Here is a 16,666-nt window from a genome sequence, read left to right as displayed (position 1 = left end):
CTGGTAGAACCCGTAAGGTAAACAGGAAAAAAGCTATTTAAAATCTGTGAATTTCTTTTTGGCGCCAAAATCGTACACAGCACCCATACTCTTTGCATACTCTCTCACATTGTTGCCATAACATTCAGATTGCTAGATTCATTTAGACTTGTGTGAAACAGGAGATATTTGTTGCTATATAGTTAAAAAAATAAAAAAAAATATTTAAGGAAGTAAGCGTAAAGCACAAACACAGTCTGGCCTAGTTGTAAAGGTTTATACAGAAAGAAACTGTGTTGTGTTTAGTGGGCAATAGTAGTTTTATTGCTCACATTTATAGAAGTTGTGTGATCTGTTTTATTGCATACGCACATTGGTATACGTGGTACGGAACGTGAGGACAGCGTACAAAAACGTGCACGTAGCGCAAGGCCGCACACGTGGCATAGAGGTACGCACGGTTGCGTAATTACGCAAGCTTGCGTAGGGTTGTGCGCGCATAATAAAACCACACGATAGGTTCGTTTAGTTTAAAGGTGGGACAGTAGCCACGCTACAATAGCACCAAATCACCCGGTTTCTAAAGAAATTTAGTATAAAAACAAAATTTAGTAATAAATATTTTTTTTTAAATTGCCTCTGGGGGTAAAGCTGCCAACTTGAATGAATCCTAATTTTCTGTACAGAAAAATAAAGTGTATTTGAGTGAGCGAATGCAGGAGTGAGTGGATACTGAACCCAAGAACTGAAGTGGTCTAGGTGGTTTAAGCTAGGTGGTCTAGGTGGACACACTGGGTTAGTAGAGGCCCGGTGGCGTAGGGTTCGCAACCCTGCGTTATTAACTAGGTGGTCTTAGTGGACTGAGTGGTATCCCATACAACTCTTAGTGGTCTGAAGTGGTCTAGGCTAGGTGGTCTACAGCAATCGTAGGGCATATAGATAACTAGTATCTATAGGCTGTGCTATTTCATCACATGTCTGTTTGTTCTGCACAGCGCAACGTGATATTATTGTGTCATATGAGCTGTGGAAGAGCATACGCAGACGTGATTGTACAGAAAAAAAGGGGTTTTTCTTTGATAACTTCGGGAAATCTCCCTGGTGGGCTTTACTGGAAAGGGTGAAAGATAGTTATCTAATTTCTCTGTTTTTCACCCTACAAACAATTCCAGTTGAAAGATACCGAAAAGGAAATTTTCACTGCCTCTCTCAGGAAAATATTCCAAACAGAACTTCCACCGAAAGAAATTACGGTGTAAGGTCTGATAGGAGCCCTAAGTTGGGTACATTGCGATCCGCTACCAACAGTGTATCGTTGTACTGGCCAGCGTGGGCGAGAGCGAGTGGAAGGCGCTCGGGTATACTTCCACCGTCTACTTATATTGAGTATTTTGGTGTTTGTGGGAATTTTTTTTAAATTATTAGAAGAGACCCACAAATATGGGAGCCAGTTGCTCAAGTAAGAGACGTTTAGACAGGGTTCAGGCAGAATTGTGGCCAAAAGGCTCAGCAAGGTTTATCATGTGTGAAAAATATGGTTCACACACAGAAGTTTTATGCAATGAGTGGGTATGTATGACTAACAATGATAGGGTACCATTCCCTAGAGTGGGCAGCTTTGAACCAGAGGTATTACAGAACTTAAGGTTAAGGATATGTCTGATAAAATCCAAGAAACAAAGGATTAAACATACAGACTGTTTTAATTTATGGCAACAGGAGGGGGATATGCAAAGGGAATTAGCTTGCGCAGCAGGTTCCAAACCTAGCGGGAAAACAATGGCGACCGCACCACCACCACCACCATATATTGTTGGAGAGAAAATGGCTACAGGCAATGATACATTGGTACAGAATAGGAGTGTAATTGCAAAATGTACAAACGCTAACCCTTGCCAGTTGTACCTTGTTTTACATTTTCCCAGGACTGCGAACAAGAAGATGAGCCCAGCACGATATCGTCACTCTCTCTAGCAGCCACCATACAAGACACTCAGGTGGGCACGGTCCAACCAACAAGAGCAGTAGTCAGGCCCCCTAGTGGAGGTATAAGTGAGGTCGTGTCCACGGGTAAGTACGGTACCATAAATTATGCTGAGACAATAGCACCTCACATTGTAGAGTCAAATCAAAATGATGTAATTGAATTAAATCCTGTCACGGTGATCGCATGGAGTAACTCCCGTCAGGAACATTGCCATGCATTGTCCCTGGTCCCGGACAGAATTAAGGTCAATTATGTCAGAATTTCCCGATCCCAGAAAAGATCTAGTCGCATGCCAGAGGTTCATTAAAGAGTTAGGTAACGCCACCGAACCCTCAAACAAAGATTGGCGAACAGTGCTACGGGTATATTTACCCTCCAATATTGACCCCGCGAAATTTATAACTGATTGCAACTTAGACGCAGAAGTACCTCTCACTGATGAGCACACTCAGGAGAATGTACGACAAATCAATCTGCAATTAGGAATGTATTTCCCTACTGTTGTCAAATGGAATAAAATCTTTTCCATAAGACAAAAGGAAGGTAAAACGGCATCCGAATATTTCCATCGAGCACTGCAGGAAATGGGTAGATACACTGGGATCGAGGACATTAGAGACAATGTACATCATAGGGAGGTAGCTGTTTCAGTATTAATGGACGGGTTGAAGGAGGTACTCAGAACAAGGGTACAGACCTCTCTACCAAACTGGAGAGGTATCTCGGTGGCTGCATTGAGAGAGTCCGCTATCGAGCATGATAGGAACATCATTAAACACAGGGAGTCACAGGGGAAAAAACTGATGACGGTAAGTATACAGGCCCTTACGGCAAAACCCCATCAGCCGAAAACCAGGACCCCTGTTGTTTGGGACAGACCTAGAACATGTTACATTTGTAGGAAGGAAGGGCATTTTGCCAAAGACTGTAAGAGTATTAGAGCGCATAGCCAAGATAGACCCCTAGACAGAGAATACGAACCACACTACTACTCACATAATTGGGATCAGGGACCACATAGGAGAAGTTACGAGCCACATGCAGGGGAAACCAGGAGGTACCCACCAAGGAGAGATGGGCAGACCTCCGGAAATTCTCAGCTACCTCCCCCACATATCGTAGCTGCCAATGCGCTGCGGGAGGGTCTCACCACACAATAGGGGTTGGACCACACCTGTAGTCTGCAGCCAGTGAAGTTGATTGCTAGCCTTGGTAGTGAACCTGAGGTCACGGTTGATGTAGCTGGTGTACCATTACCTTTTCTTGTAGATACAGGGGCGGCCAGGTCAGTGCTAAATTCGACTGTAGGTATAAAAACCACGGGTAAAACAATTTCGGCAATGGGAGTAACAGGAACGGTGCAACACTACCCTTTGAGTAGACCGGCAGAGATTACGATAGGGCCCCTGCAGACCAAACACTCTTTTCTGCGGGCTGCATCGGCTCCGACTAATCTGCTCGGCAGAGATTTATTGTGTAAAATGCGGTGTGTCATATATTGTACTCCTGAGAGTGTCTTCTTGGATATACCCGAGAATCACGTTCAAGAAGTGCAAGATATATTAGACACCCCTTAAAGGCTAATGTCACACTCTGCTGTTATAGACAAGTGTCCATCAAAGGTAGAGGAAATGATCTCACAAATACCGGGTTCCCTTTGGACCAAAGATGGACAAGACACTGGATTGATGGCGAATGTAGCTCCAGTAGTAGTGCAAGTAAAAGATGGTAGGATAGCTCCAAAAATCCCTCAATATCCTCTGAAGCCAGAGGTAGAATTAGGAGTGTACCCCATCATAGAGCGGTTGCTACAACAGGGCATCCTAGTCAGGACGTCCAGCACTGCCAATAGTCCCATCTTCCCTGTGAAAAAGAGTAGGGGGAGGGGTTACAGGCTAGTGCAGGATCTAAGGGGGATAAATAAGATAGTTGAGAGCCAATTCCCCGTAGTGCCCAATCCAGCTGTCATCCTCATGCAAATTCCCCCTACTGCGAAATTTTTCACTGTTATTGACCTCTGTTCTGCTTTCTTTTCTGTCCCTCTGCACCCTGACAGCCAATACCTCTTTGCATTTACATACAGAGGAGTACAGTACACCTGGACTCGTCTTTCCCAAGGCTTCATTAACAGCCCAAGTATTTTCTCCAGGCCTTGCATGACTGTTTACAATCCTTTCAACCTGAGAGTGGATCAGTGCTAATACAGTATGTCGATGACTTATTGTTGTGTTCTGATTCACTCGAATCGTCCTTGAAAGACACGAAACAGCTTCTGTTTCATCTTTCCCAAATGGGACACAAGGTTTCAAAGGATAAGTTGCAGTTGTGTCAGACCAGGGTAAAATATTTGGGACATTGCTTGACTCAAGGACTTAGACACCTCACCGCTGATAGAATACAGGCGATTCGCGACATGACTCTACCACAAACGCAGCAACAGATCCGCACTTTCCTTGGAATGTGTGGGTACTGTCGCAACTGGATTCCAGGGTTCTCTATACTGGCTTTACCATTGCAAGAAATGGTCTCTTCAAACAAACCAGAACGGGTCTCGCACACAGATGAGTCCGAACTGGCATTTGAGAGACTCAAACAGTGCCTATCACAGGCACCTGCATTAGGTATGCCAGATTATGGGAAGCCCTTTGAATTATACGGTACAGAAAGTGCAGGGTGCGTGGCAGGAGTTTTAACCCAGAGACATGTGATGCCAGCAGGCCGGTAGCTTACTACAGTGCACAGTTGGACACTGTAGCGCGGTCTCTCCCCACATGCTTGCGAAGTGTTGCAGCGATAGCTTTGCTAGTAAGTAAAAGCGAGGACGTAGTGTTAGGACACAACCTGACCATCCATACACCTCATGCAGTATCAGCCTTACTGAACTCCGCCCAAACCAGACATGTCTCAGCTGCTCGGTTTACAAAGTGGGAATTATCACTGATGGCCCCTGTAAACATCACCATTAAGAGATGCAGCTCACTAAATCCTGCAACTTACTTGCCAAGTGTGCCTGGACAGGCACAAAGGGTGGAGGATGAGAATGATGGTGAAGGAGGATTTGGTGCAGACACTGATACGCATGATTGTATGGAATACCTGAATCAGACTTTCACACCGAGACCTGACATCACTGACAACCCACTGGAAGGGGTAGACTTTACCTTTTACACTGACGGTAGTTGCCACAGACAGACGGACTCGGGAGACCTGTGCACTGGATACGCAGTTGTAGACGACAGAGGTATCATAGAAGCTTTACCCCTGGGCCCACCGCACTCAGCACAAGTTGCTGAGTTGGTCGCCCTAACCAGAGTGTGTGAATTGGCCACGGGTAAGTCAGCTAATATATACACAGAGTCTAGGTATGCCTTTGGAGTGGTGCATGATTTCGGGGCCCTATGGCGCCTCAGAAATTTCATGACGGCAGCTGGCACACCTGTAGCGCATGCGTCCCACATAAAAAGACTTCTAACAGCGATACAGGAACCAGACAGAGTGGCTGTTATCAAGTGCAAAGCACATACTTACAACCAAGACCCAATTTCACTTGGTAACAGACGGGCAGACGCAGCTGCTAAATCAGCAGCCAGCACCCCCATACAAACGAACATCACATCACTGATGACATTTAACACGATCAATACACAACAATTAATTGAAATGCAAGATTTGTGTTCTCTACAGGAAAAGTCAGTCTGGAGGTCAAAGGGATATGGCCAGGAATCCTCGGGACTGTGGACAGGTGGACAAGGTAAGCCAGTAGCCCCCAGAGCATATCTTCCAAGCTTAGCTGAGGCGGCACACGGTCTGACTCATCTGGGTAAAGAGGGTATGTGTAAGCTGGTGAGAGCCTACTGGTGTGCGCCAGGATTCTCTTCTCATGCAGGTAAGAGAGCAATGACATGTTTTACTTGCTTGAGGAAGAATATTGGAAAGTCAATACCAACAGAGCCATCCCATATCCCTCCGACAGATGGCCCTTTTCAGGTAATACAAATCGATTTCATACAGTTACCACCCTGTAGGAATTTTAAATATGTGTTAGTTTGTATTGACGTATTTTCAAATTGGGTAGAAGCGTTCCCTGCTGCCACAAATACTGCTACGTTCACTGCAAAGAAAACTGTGCAGGAATTTGTGTGTAGATATGGTATCCCTAGAATAATTGAAAGTGATAGGGGTACCCATTTTACAGGTGAAGTCTTTCAGGTCATGTGCAAACTGATGGGAATTAATAGCAAGCTGCATACTACGTACCGTCCACAGGCGAGTGCAAAGGTGGAGAGAGTGAATAGCACTATTAAGAACAAGCTGAGCAAATTAATGGTTGAAACTGGATTGTCGTGGCCAGAAGCTTTGCCACTAGTGTTGTACAGCATCAGAACCACTCCCAGGTCTCCCCTTAACCTATCACCCTTTGAAATCCTTTTTGGTCGACAACCTCATGTAATGATAGACCCCCAGGATGATTTGAAATGTAATAATGAAGTGACTGTGAAATATTTGGTTGGGATGAGCCAGCAGCTGAGAAATCAACAGAGAAATTTAAAGCTGGTGATTCCTGACCTACCGAACAGTAATAGTCATGACATTGAACCTGGGGATTATGTGATGATTCAAAATTTCTTACGCTCAGGTTGCTTCATAGACAGGTGGGAAGGACCATATCAAGTCTTGTTAACCAGCACAACAGCATTGAAAGTCGCCGAAAGAGAGACGTGGATCCACTCGTCCCACTGCAAGAAGGTCGCTGACCCGGAGAGAACTCGTGACAAAGAGCAGAGTGTAGAGAATCTCGTATCACTGGAGTGTCTGTTCCGGGAAAGTTGAGAGGCAGGACTGTTGAAGGGCATCTGAGCACAGAGAGTAACAAGAGCTAGAACGGTTGTTGTACCACTTTCTTTTTTTTCACCTCCCCCTACATTTTTTTTTTCCTTTCTTTTCTCCTACTTATTTTCCTCCTTTCCTCTAACGAAATGGATCGATCACAAGAGACTGCGTTTTGGGTTCTGTTAGTAATTCTGGTTTTGATAAGGACAGTTTGTTTAGGTGAGGGTCCCAGAGAGGTCGAGCAGGGATCTGGAATGGGTTCTGATGGCAAGTACGAATTTGTAGGATCTCAGGATCAGCACATCATTTTGGTAAAGGCTGGCATCGGTAAGCGCTCTGGTAGTCAAGGAGCTCGGAGGCACTGTGAGGGGTTATTGTCTGATGAATATTGCATTTGTAGGAATTGTGAGAATATAGTTGAGGATGGGTGCATCCACAGATGTCAGTCCAACCTTAATATCGACATGGACCGTCATCCGTTGAGTGATTACCACTCACTAGTGGGTAAGGTCTTAAACCAGACAGAATGCTGCTTGTGCTCACAGGTACCTCAAGGACAGAGTAAGTCAGGATTAGTACCATACCCTTTAGCAATAGATGAGGTACTCGAATTACGGGGTGGGAGACCGGTGGACAAGAAATTCAATATTTCTAGGCCCCCTAGTTTGAAGCTCCACCAGTATCATGTAGACAGATCCTTATTATTTTTCAATATTTCCAATTACCGAAAACCGGGAAATTGGGAAGTGACGTGGAATAACCAGACAATGACCTTTTCACACAGAGCTGATAGGATACCCATAGACTCTGAACTTGTACGCCAAATAGCCAACAGTGGGAGGTATTTCCGGTATAGGTATACTCGTGGAAGCAAGACCATGTGGGTTAGAAAAGTATCGCCAGGGTACTGTGCTCATATCATCCAGCCCGATACTTGTACTGAGCAGATGGGAGAACTAGGGATTGGTTTCTTCACTTGGAAAGTTTGTAATATGGTGATGTTATATTTTGTCCCCTATGTTCTCCCAGATGATGCCTATTTCATATGTGGGAGGAAGGCATACAAGTGGCCTGCCCCGAGCTCAGAGGGATTGTGTTATATTGGGAGAGTACTGCCAGAGGTCATGACCATAACCCATGATAAGATGAAAGAAGTTCACCGCAGTGCTCAGGCTCCTTATGCTCAAAATCACTATGAACACATCATCAAGAGACACCTCATAGATAGGACAGAGCACGCAGCCTATGATTTGATCCACAAATCCACCGGGATTCAATTCCTTCTCGCATTAGACATCACCCGTACTGCCAGAGGAATTATAAATTATAGGTATATCCATGCGCTAGCGAACTTGATAGATAATATCACTGAGATGTATGACGACACCTTCAGGTATACGGGAAGGGAGTTACAAGCTTACAAGAAGGAACTGATTCAGCACAGGATGGTCCTAAATTATATCACAGCCGTGACAGGTGGGTACTGTGTTACTCTGGCAACTCAATATGGGGTGAAGTGCTGTACATATATTACGAACAGTACTGACGACCCAATGGAGATTATCGATCAAAAGATGGACGATATCTTGCAGTTGAAGTGGGAGTTCAGGAGGAAACACAACCTTACCTTGGCGACTGTGAGTAATGAACTGACCAGCTGGGTCTCATGGTTGAACCCACGAAATTGGTTCTCAGGTTTAGGAGAGTGGGCTCAAAATGTTATTATGAGTGTAGGGAAGTTTCTCCTTTGTATCCTGGGAGTCGTCATAATTATTGGTTTGATATTTAGGTGTGTTCGAATTCTGACGCGGTGCAAGCACGGCACAAAGTTGATGAGTCTAAGGAGCAAGGGCGCTGCTATAGCAGCAGATTTAATTTATGACCCATCCATAGAGACCGTGTTATGATAAGGATTGCAAATGAATTTCATGGCCTGTTTCTTTCACCCGTTTTTCTTTTGTTTCCCCCTCTGCCCAGATACATCCATCCGGAAAAGACATCAGCCTTACCCAAAATGTTTATGTGAATGTATTTTAGATATGTGTCTTATCTTCATCTCTGCAACCTCCAGTTAATGGCACACATAGTCAACAGGTGATATCCACATACTAGCACTCGCATATGTTCCCCCTCCATGTATCATCAAATAAATGTGCACCCCATTTGTTGGAACAAGAAGCCAAAAAGAGCTCGGTAGTGTTTGTTGGCCCATTTACAGACCCTTAGTACGGGATGAGAAGGATTTAATGTATACTTCGCAATACCTCGAAGCTTATTTAGAACATATACGGCACGATGATACATGCCCCTCAGACATGGATTCATACATACATACATACATACATACTTTTACTATCCCACTAGGTCATACATTTCCCACCTACAATTCTCCTCCGACAACTCCAAGCTTCTGTAGATATTTTTCTGTTTTTAGTGATTAGATAGTGGCAGTTATTGGTGACTGCCAAATGGTGGACTGTCAAAGTCGAAAAATATTACAGTACACACATGTACAAACTACACACAGATGGCCTCCGTGCGCGTACTTGCTCTGCTGTGTGCGCGCATATTCGCAATTTGCGTATGGTCGCTTCCGCGGTCCTGCGCATTAGCGCGTGGTATGAGTATTTACGGTAGAGTTTGTGAACGCACGGAAGGCTATCAAAACACATTACATATTTAATCCAAATAGTGCACAATGTACACACAGTATTCCTGCACCACATCAGAAAGTAACAACAGTTTAAATGGAAACAGAACAAAGGGATTCACCTTTACAGAATAGGAGGGGACAGAACAAGGTCATAAGGTGGTGTTTGGTATCCAGCTGAAGGGTATTTTAAGGGTAACATTCCGGTGTTGGTTTGAGAAAGATTGCATGTTCCTGCGGATAGTTATGTGCAGGAGCAGATTATAGATATAAACTGTATTTACTGTACATTATGTATGCGGCGGGAATCCAGAGGAGACCACCTACAAGAGCAGTTGGGAAAGACATCGCCTACCTATTCAACCCGACCTATGACCTCTCCTGTACTGTAAATGTGCATTCCTGTGTCCAATGGACAAAGAGATTACAGTATCTATTGTATTGCTTTTTGGAAGAATTGTATAAAGAGAGCTGCTGCAGGCCTGGTCTGACACAGACTCACAAAGTTATCTATCAGATGGCCGAGGGCCGGGAAGCGCAAGCGAATCTGCTCACGTAGGTACCATTGAATGTAGCCATTTACTATTATATTATATTGTATTGTATTGTTTGTATTGTAAACCCCCTTTTAGCAACAATCCACTGTGGTGTCGGAACCCAGCGGTAAAATCACAATTGGTGTCGTGTCTTCATTGCCCTGCTAAAGTTTAAAGCGTATTTTCATTGCATTGCATAACTTTTCAGGGTTTGTGGTGTATCTCTGGGTGTGTACGCGCTGTGAGTACTTTGTACCGTCAGCGCGGCGTTTGTACGCGAAGTCCGTACGCAGTACGGGACTTTGAACGCTAATAGCGTACAAAGTGCACAGAGTGTGTGTTAAGTACAGCGGCCGCAGCGGCTCCATGGTAAAGTGTATTTAAGGTGTGTTTAAGGTATAGCTTTCTTTCCTAAGGATATCTCAGCATTATCAATTTGTATCCTAAAGACGATAGAGTAAAATATTGAAACGTTGAAACTTACCTGAGCGACCAGACTTTTATTCCTGAGTGCCGCCGACTGCTGCCATATTATTTATTTATATATAGATTAAATATATATATATATATGTGTGTGTATATATGTATGTATATATATATATATATATAGCATCAGAAAAAAGAGGCGGCACTCTGGAGACTCAGGTGAATCGGTAAACTATCAAGTGAAACTCACTTGACAGAGTTTACCGATTCACCTGAGTCTCCAGAGTGGCGCCTCTTTTTTTCTGATGCTATAAATACACAGACTGCCAAGTCTGGTTGGGAGGGCACCGGATCACGAGCCTTGCTCAAATAGCCCACGGGGGAGTGCCAGACAATTTGTCCAGTATATATATATATATATATATATATATGTATGTGTATATATATATATATACATACATACAAACAAATATAAAACCACAGCACTCGCCACCCCGGAAGCGGGGTGCAATGTCTGCACTCACCACTCATAGGGTGGGGTGCATGTAGCCCATGGCCACCTACTTAAATATATGCAAACAGAAAATTCAGCACTCACCATAGCAAGCTAACTTATCCTCACAACCTCAATAAATAAATGATGGGGGTTTAGTTATACCCCTTTCACATCGCACAAATAACCCGGTATCGACACAGCATATTGCCGCGTCGACACGGGTCAGTGTGCGATGTGAAAGCACTTTGCCCAAATTAGCGGGTCGCCTGACCCGGTAATTCAACCTGGTATAAAAGAAGGGTTATACCCGGGTTGAATACCGCGTCAGGCGCAGTGTGAATGGGCATCGACAAGGCTCCCATTCACAGCATAGGGAGAGGCAGCGCAGGAGATGAGCTCATCTCCCAGCGCCTCCACCCCCGCCCCTGCTGCCCCCCCCCCCCCCCCCCCGCTGCTATGGCAACCGACACGGTATATTGCCGGGTCGGAAAGCCAGCAAAGCAGAGCAAATGCCGGATCCCACCCGGTAAGGACATGTTTCTCTTCCCGGGTGGGATACGGCATTTGCGATCTGAAAGCGGTATTAGTGAAGTGGCCAATGTACGGAAGCCTGCAAACTGATCGCCAAGGTACCCCACCTTCTTGCAGGTCCTACACTATCACAGAGTCTTAAAAATGGAGAGCTTACTATGGTGAGTGCTGAATTTTCTGTTTGTGTGTGTGTGTGTGTGTGTGTGTATATATATATATATATATATATATATATATATATATATATATATATATATATATATAATTATTATTTTTTGTCATGGGGCCCAGACCATGCACTCTCTGGGCAGCTAGCCACAACCCCTCTGGAGACTGGCCACACCCCTAAACATGTTCCCCTACCAGTCCATCCCCCAGTGGTACTTCATGCCCCAGTCCGACACCACACACGCATATACTGTACGCTAGGATTAACTTTTTTTTTGGTCAGAATCCAGTTAACCTACCTTGGGCCATGAAAGGAAACCAGAGCACATGGAGCAAACCCATGCAAACTCAGGGAAAACTTATAAACTCCTCACACTTCTTAGTGGGAATCGAATACAAGCGCTTACTACTGTGGTCAATAATGCTGACCCTTAAAATAACTGTGCTGCCTAGCCTGTTCACTTTGCTTATTACTTTTCTCTGACGTCCTAGTGGATGCTGGGGACTCCGTAAGGACCATGGGGAATAGATGGGCTCCGCAGGAGACTGGGCACTCTAAAAGAAAGATTAGGTACTATCTGGTGTGCACTGGCTCCTCCCACTATGACCCTCCTCCAGACCTCAGTTAGATTTCTGTGCTCGGCCGAGCTGGATGCACACTAGGGGCTCTCCTGAGCTCCTAGAAAGAAAGTTTATTTTAGGTTTTTTATTTTACAGTGAGACCTGCTGGCAACAGGCTCACTGCATCGAGGGACTAAGGGGAGAAGAAGCGAACCTACCTGCTTGCAGCTAGCTTGGGCTTCTTAGGCTACTGGACACCATTAGCTCCAGAGGGATCGACCGCATGGAACTGGCCTTGGTGTTCGTTCCCGGAGCCGCGCCGCCGTCCCCCTTACAGAGCCAGAAGCAAGAAGAGGTCCGGAAAATCGGCGGCAGAAGACATCAGTCTTCACCAAGGTAGCGCACAGCACTGCAGCTGTGCGCCATTGCTCCTCATGCACACTTCACACTCCGGTCACTGAGGGTGCAGGGCGCTGGGGGGGGGCGCCCTGAGCAGCAATAAAAACACCTTGGCTGGCAAATATATCACAATATATAGCCCCAGAGGCTATATATGTGATAAATACCCCTGCCAGAATCCATTAAAAAGCGGGAGAAAAGTCCGCAAAAAAGGGGCGGAGCTATCTCCCTCAGCACACTGGCGACATTTTCTCTTCACAGTGCAGCTGGAAGACAGCTACCCAGGCTCTCCCCTGTAGTTTGCAGGCTCAAAGGGTTAAAAAGAGAGGGGGGGGGGCACTAAATTTAGGCGCAATATTGTATATACAAGCAGCTATTGGGAAAAATTCACTCAATATAGTGTTAATCCCTAAATTATATAGCGCTCTGGTGTGTGCTGGCATACTCTCTCTCTGTCTCCCCAAAGGGCAGTGTGGGGTCCTGTCCTCAGTCAGAGCATTCCCTGTGTGTGTGCGGTGTGTCGGTACGGCTGTGTCGACACGTTTGATGAGGAGGCTTATGTGATGGCAGAGCAGATGCCGATAAATGTGATGTCGCCCCCTGTGGGGCCGACACCAGAGTGGATGGATAGGTGGAAGGTATAAACCGACAGTGTCAACTCCTTGCATAAAAGGCTGGATGACGTAACAGCTATGGGACAGCCGGCTTCTCAGCCCGCGCCTGCCCAGGCGTCGCAAAGTCCATCAGGGGCTCAAAAACGCCCGCTCCCTCAGATGGCAGACACAGGTGTCGACACGGAGTCTGACTCCAGTGTCGACGAGGTTGAGACATATACACAATCCACTAGGAACATCCGTTACATGATCCCGGCAATAAAAAATGTGTTACACATTTCTGACATTAACCCAAGTACCACTAAAAAAGGGTTTTATGTTTGGGGAGAAAAAGCAGGCAGTGTTTTGTTCCCCCATCAAATGAGTGAATGAAGTGTGAAAAAGCGTGGGTTCCCCCGATAAGAAACTGGTAATTTCTAAAAAGTTACTGATGGCGTACCCTTTCCCGCCAGAGGATAAGTTACGCTGGGAGATATCCCCTAGGGTGGATAAGGCGCTCACACGTTTGTCAAAAAAGGTGGCACTGCCGTCTTAGGATACGGCCACTTTGAAGGTACCTGCTGATAAAAAGCAGGAGGCTATCCTGAAGTCTGTATTTACACACTCAGGTACTAGACTGAGACCTGCAGATAGTGCTGCTGCAGCGTGGTCTGTAACCCTGTCAAACAGGGATACTATTTTGCGAACATAAGACGTCGTCTTATATATGAGGGATGCACAGAGGGATATTTTGCCGGCTGGCATCCAGAATTAATGCAATGTCCATTCTGTCAGGAGGGTATTAGAGACCCGACACTGGACAGGTGATGCTGACTTTAAAAGGCACATAGAGCCTTATAAGGGTGAGGAATTGTTTGGGGATGGTCTCTGGGACCTCGTATCCACAGCAACAGCTGGGAAGAAAAATTTTTACCTCAGGTTTCCTCACAGCCTAAGAAAGCACTGTATTATCAGGTACAGTCCTTTCGGCTTCAGAAAAGCAAGCGGGTAAAAGGCGCTTCCTTTCTGCACAGAGACGAGGGAAGAGGGAAAAAGCTGCACCAGTCAGCCAGTTCCCAGAATCAAAATTCTTCCCCCGCTTCCTCTGAGTCCACCGCATGACGCGGGGGCTCCACAGGCGTAGGCCAGGTATGGTGGGGTGCCGCCTCAAAAATTTCAGCGATCAGTGGGCTCGCTCACAGGTGGATCCCTGGATCCTTCAAGTAGTATCTCAGGGGTACAAGCTGGAATTCGAGGTGTCTCCCCCCCGCCGTTTTCCTCATATCTGCCTTGCCGACAACTCCCTCAGGCAGGGAGGCTGTGCTAGAGGCAATTCACAAGCTGTATTCCCAGCAGGTGATAGTCAAGGTGCCCCTACTTCAACAAGGACGGGGTTACTATTCCACACTGTTTGTGGTACCGAAACCGGACGGTTCGGTGAGACCCATTTTAAATTTGAAATCCTTGAACACATACATAAAAAAATTCAAGTTCAAGATGGAATCGCTCAGGGCGGTTATTGCAAGCCTGGAGGAGGGGGATTACATGGTATCTCTGGACATCAAGGATGCTTACCTACATATCCCCATTTACCATCCTCACCAGGAGTACCTCAGATTTGTGGTACAGGATTGCCATTACCAATTCCAAACACTGCCGTTTGGACTGTCCACGGCACCGAGGGTCTTTACCAAGGTAATGGCAGAAATGATGATACTCCTTCGAAAAAAGGGAGTTTTAATTATCCCGTACTTGGACGATCTCCTTATAAAGGCGAGGTCCAAGGAGCAGTTGTTGGTCGGAGTAGCACTATCTCGGGAAGTGCTACAACAGCACGGATGGATTCTATACATTCCAAAGTCACAGCTGGTTCCTACCACACGCCTACTGTTCCTAGGGATGGTTCTGGACACAGAACAGAAAAAAGTGTTTCTCCCGCAGGAGAAAGCCAAGGAGCTGTCATCTCTAGTCAGAGACCTCCTGAAACCAAAACAGGTATCGGTGCATCACTGCACACGAGTCCTGGGAAAAATGGTAGCTTCTTACGAAGCAAAATTCCATTCGGCAGGTTCCATGCAAGAACCTTTCAGTGGGACCTCTTGGACAAGTGGTCGGGATCGCATCTTCAGATGCATCGGCTGATAACCCTGTCTCCAAGGACCAGGGTATCTCTACTGTGGTGGCTGCAGAGTGCTCATCTTCAAGAGGGCCACAGATTCGGCATACAGGACTGGGTCCTGGTAACCACGGATGCCAGCCTTCAAGGCTGGGGGGCAGTCACACAGGGAAGAAATTTCCAAGGACTTTGGTCAAGTCAGGAGTTGTCCCTACACATAAATATTCTGGAACTGAGGGCCATTTACAATGCCCTAAGTCTGGCAAGGCCTCTGCTTCAAAACCAGCCGGTACTGATCCAATCAGACATCATCACGGTAGTCGCCCATGTAAACCGACAGGGCGGCACAAGAAGCAGGATGGCGATGGCAGAAGCCACAAGGATTCTCCGATGGGCGGAAAATCTCGTCTTAGCACTGTCAGCAGTGTTCATTCCGGGTGTGGACAACTGGGAAGCAGACTTCCTCAGCAGACACGACCTACACCCGGGAGAGTGGGAACTTCATCCAGAAGTCTTCCAACTGTTGGTAAACCGTTGGGAAAGGCCACAGGTGGACATGATGGCGTCCCGCCTAAACAAAAAACTAGATATTGCGCCAGGTCAAGGGACCCTCAGGCAATAGCTGTGGACGCTCTAGTGACACCGTGGGTGTACCAGTCGGTTTATGTATTCCCTCCTCTGCCTCTCATACCAAAGGTACTGAGAATAATAAGAAAACGAGGAGTAAGAACGATACTCGTGGTTCCGGATGGGCCAAGAAGAGCTTGGTACCCGGAACTTCAAGAAATGATATTAGAGGACCCATGGCCTCTACCGCTCAGACAGGATCTGCTACAGCAGGGGCCCTGTCTGTTCCAAGACTTACCGCGGCTGCGTTTGACGGCATGGCGGTTGAATTCCGGATCCTAAAGGAAAAGGGCATTCCGGAGGAAGTCATTCCTACGCTGATAAAAGCCAATAAAGAAGTAACCGCAAACCATTATCACCGTATTTGGCGAAAATATGTTGCGTGGTGTGAGGCCAGGAAGGCCCCAACAGAGGAATTTCAGCTGGGTCGTTTTCTGCACTTCCTACAGTCAGGAGTGACTATGGGCCTAAACTTGGGTTCCATTAAGGTCCAGATTTCGGCTCTGTCGATTTTCTTCCAGAAAGAACTGGCTTCACTGCCTGGAGTTCAGACATTTGTAAAGGGAGTGCTACATATTCAGCCCCCTTTTGTGCCTCCTGTGGCACCTTGGGATCTCAACGTGGTGTTGAGTTTCTTAAAATCACATTGGTTTGAGCCACTTAAAACTGTGGATTTGAAATATCTCACGTGGAAAGTGGTCATGTTATTGGCCTTGGCTTCGGCCAGGCGTGTGTCAGAATTGGCGGCTTTGTCATGTAAAAGCCCT

At 46.2% G+C, this 16,666-nt stretch overlaps 1 protein-coding gene across 5 annotated transcripts in view; it reads left to right on the top strand.

The window, feature by feature from the left end:
* DMC1 (DNA meiotic recombinase 1) overlaps positions 1 to 16,666 on the top strand; it is a 465,896-nt gene that overhangs the window by 119,865 nt on the left and 329,365 nt on the right. The gene's annotated exons all lie outside the window — the stretch shown is intronic.

The sequence above is a fragment of the Pseudophryne corroboree genome, chromosome 9 (assembly GCF_028390025.1).
Source record: "Pseudophryne corroboree isolate aPseCor3 chromosome 9, aPseCor3.hap2, whole genome shotgun sequence".
Taxonomy (NCBI): domain Eukaryota; kingdom Metazoa; phylum Chordata; class Amphibia; order Anura; family Myobatrachidae; genus Pseudophryne; species Pseudophryne corroboree.
Note: the sequence above shows the minus strand (reverse complement) of the source record. Positions and strands in the feature narration are given on the sequence as shown.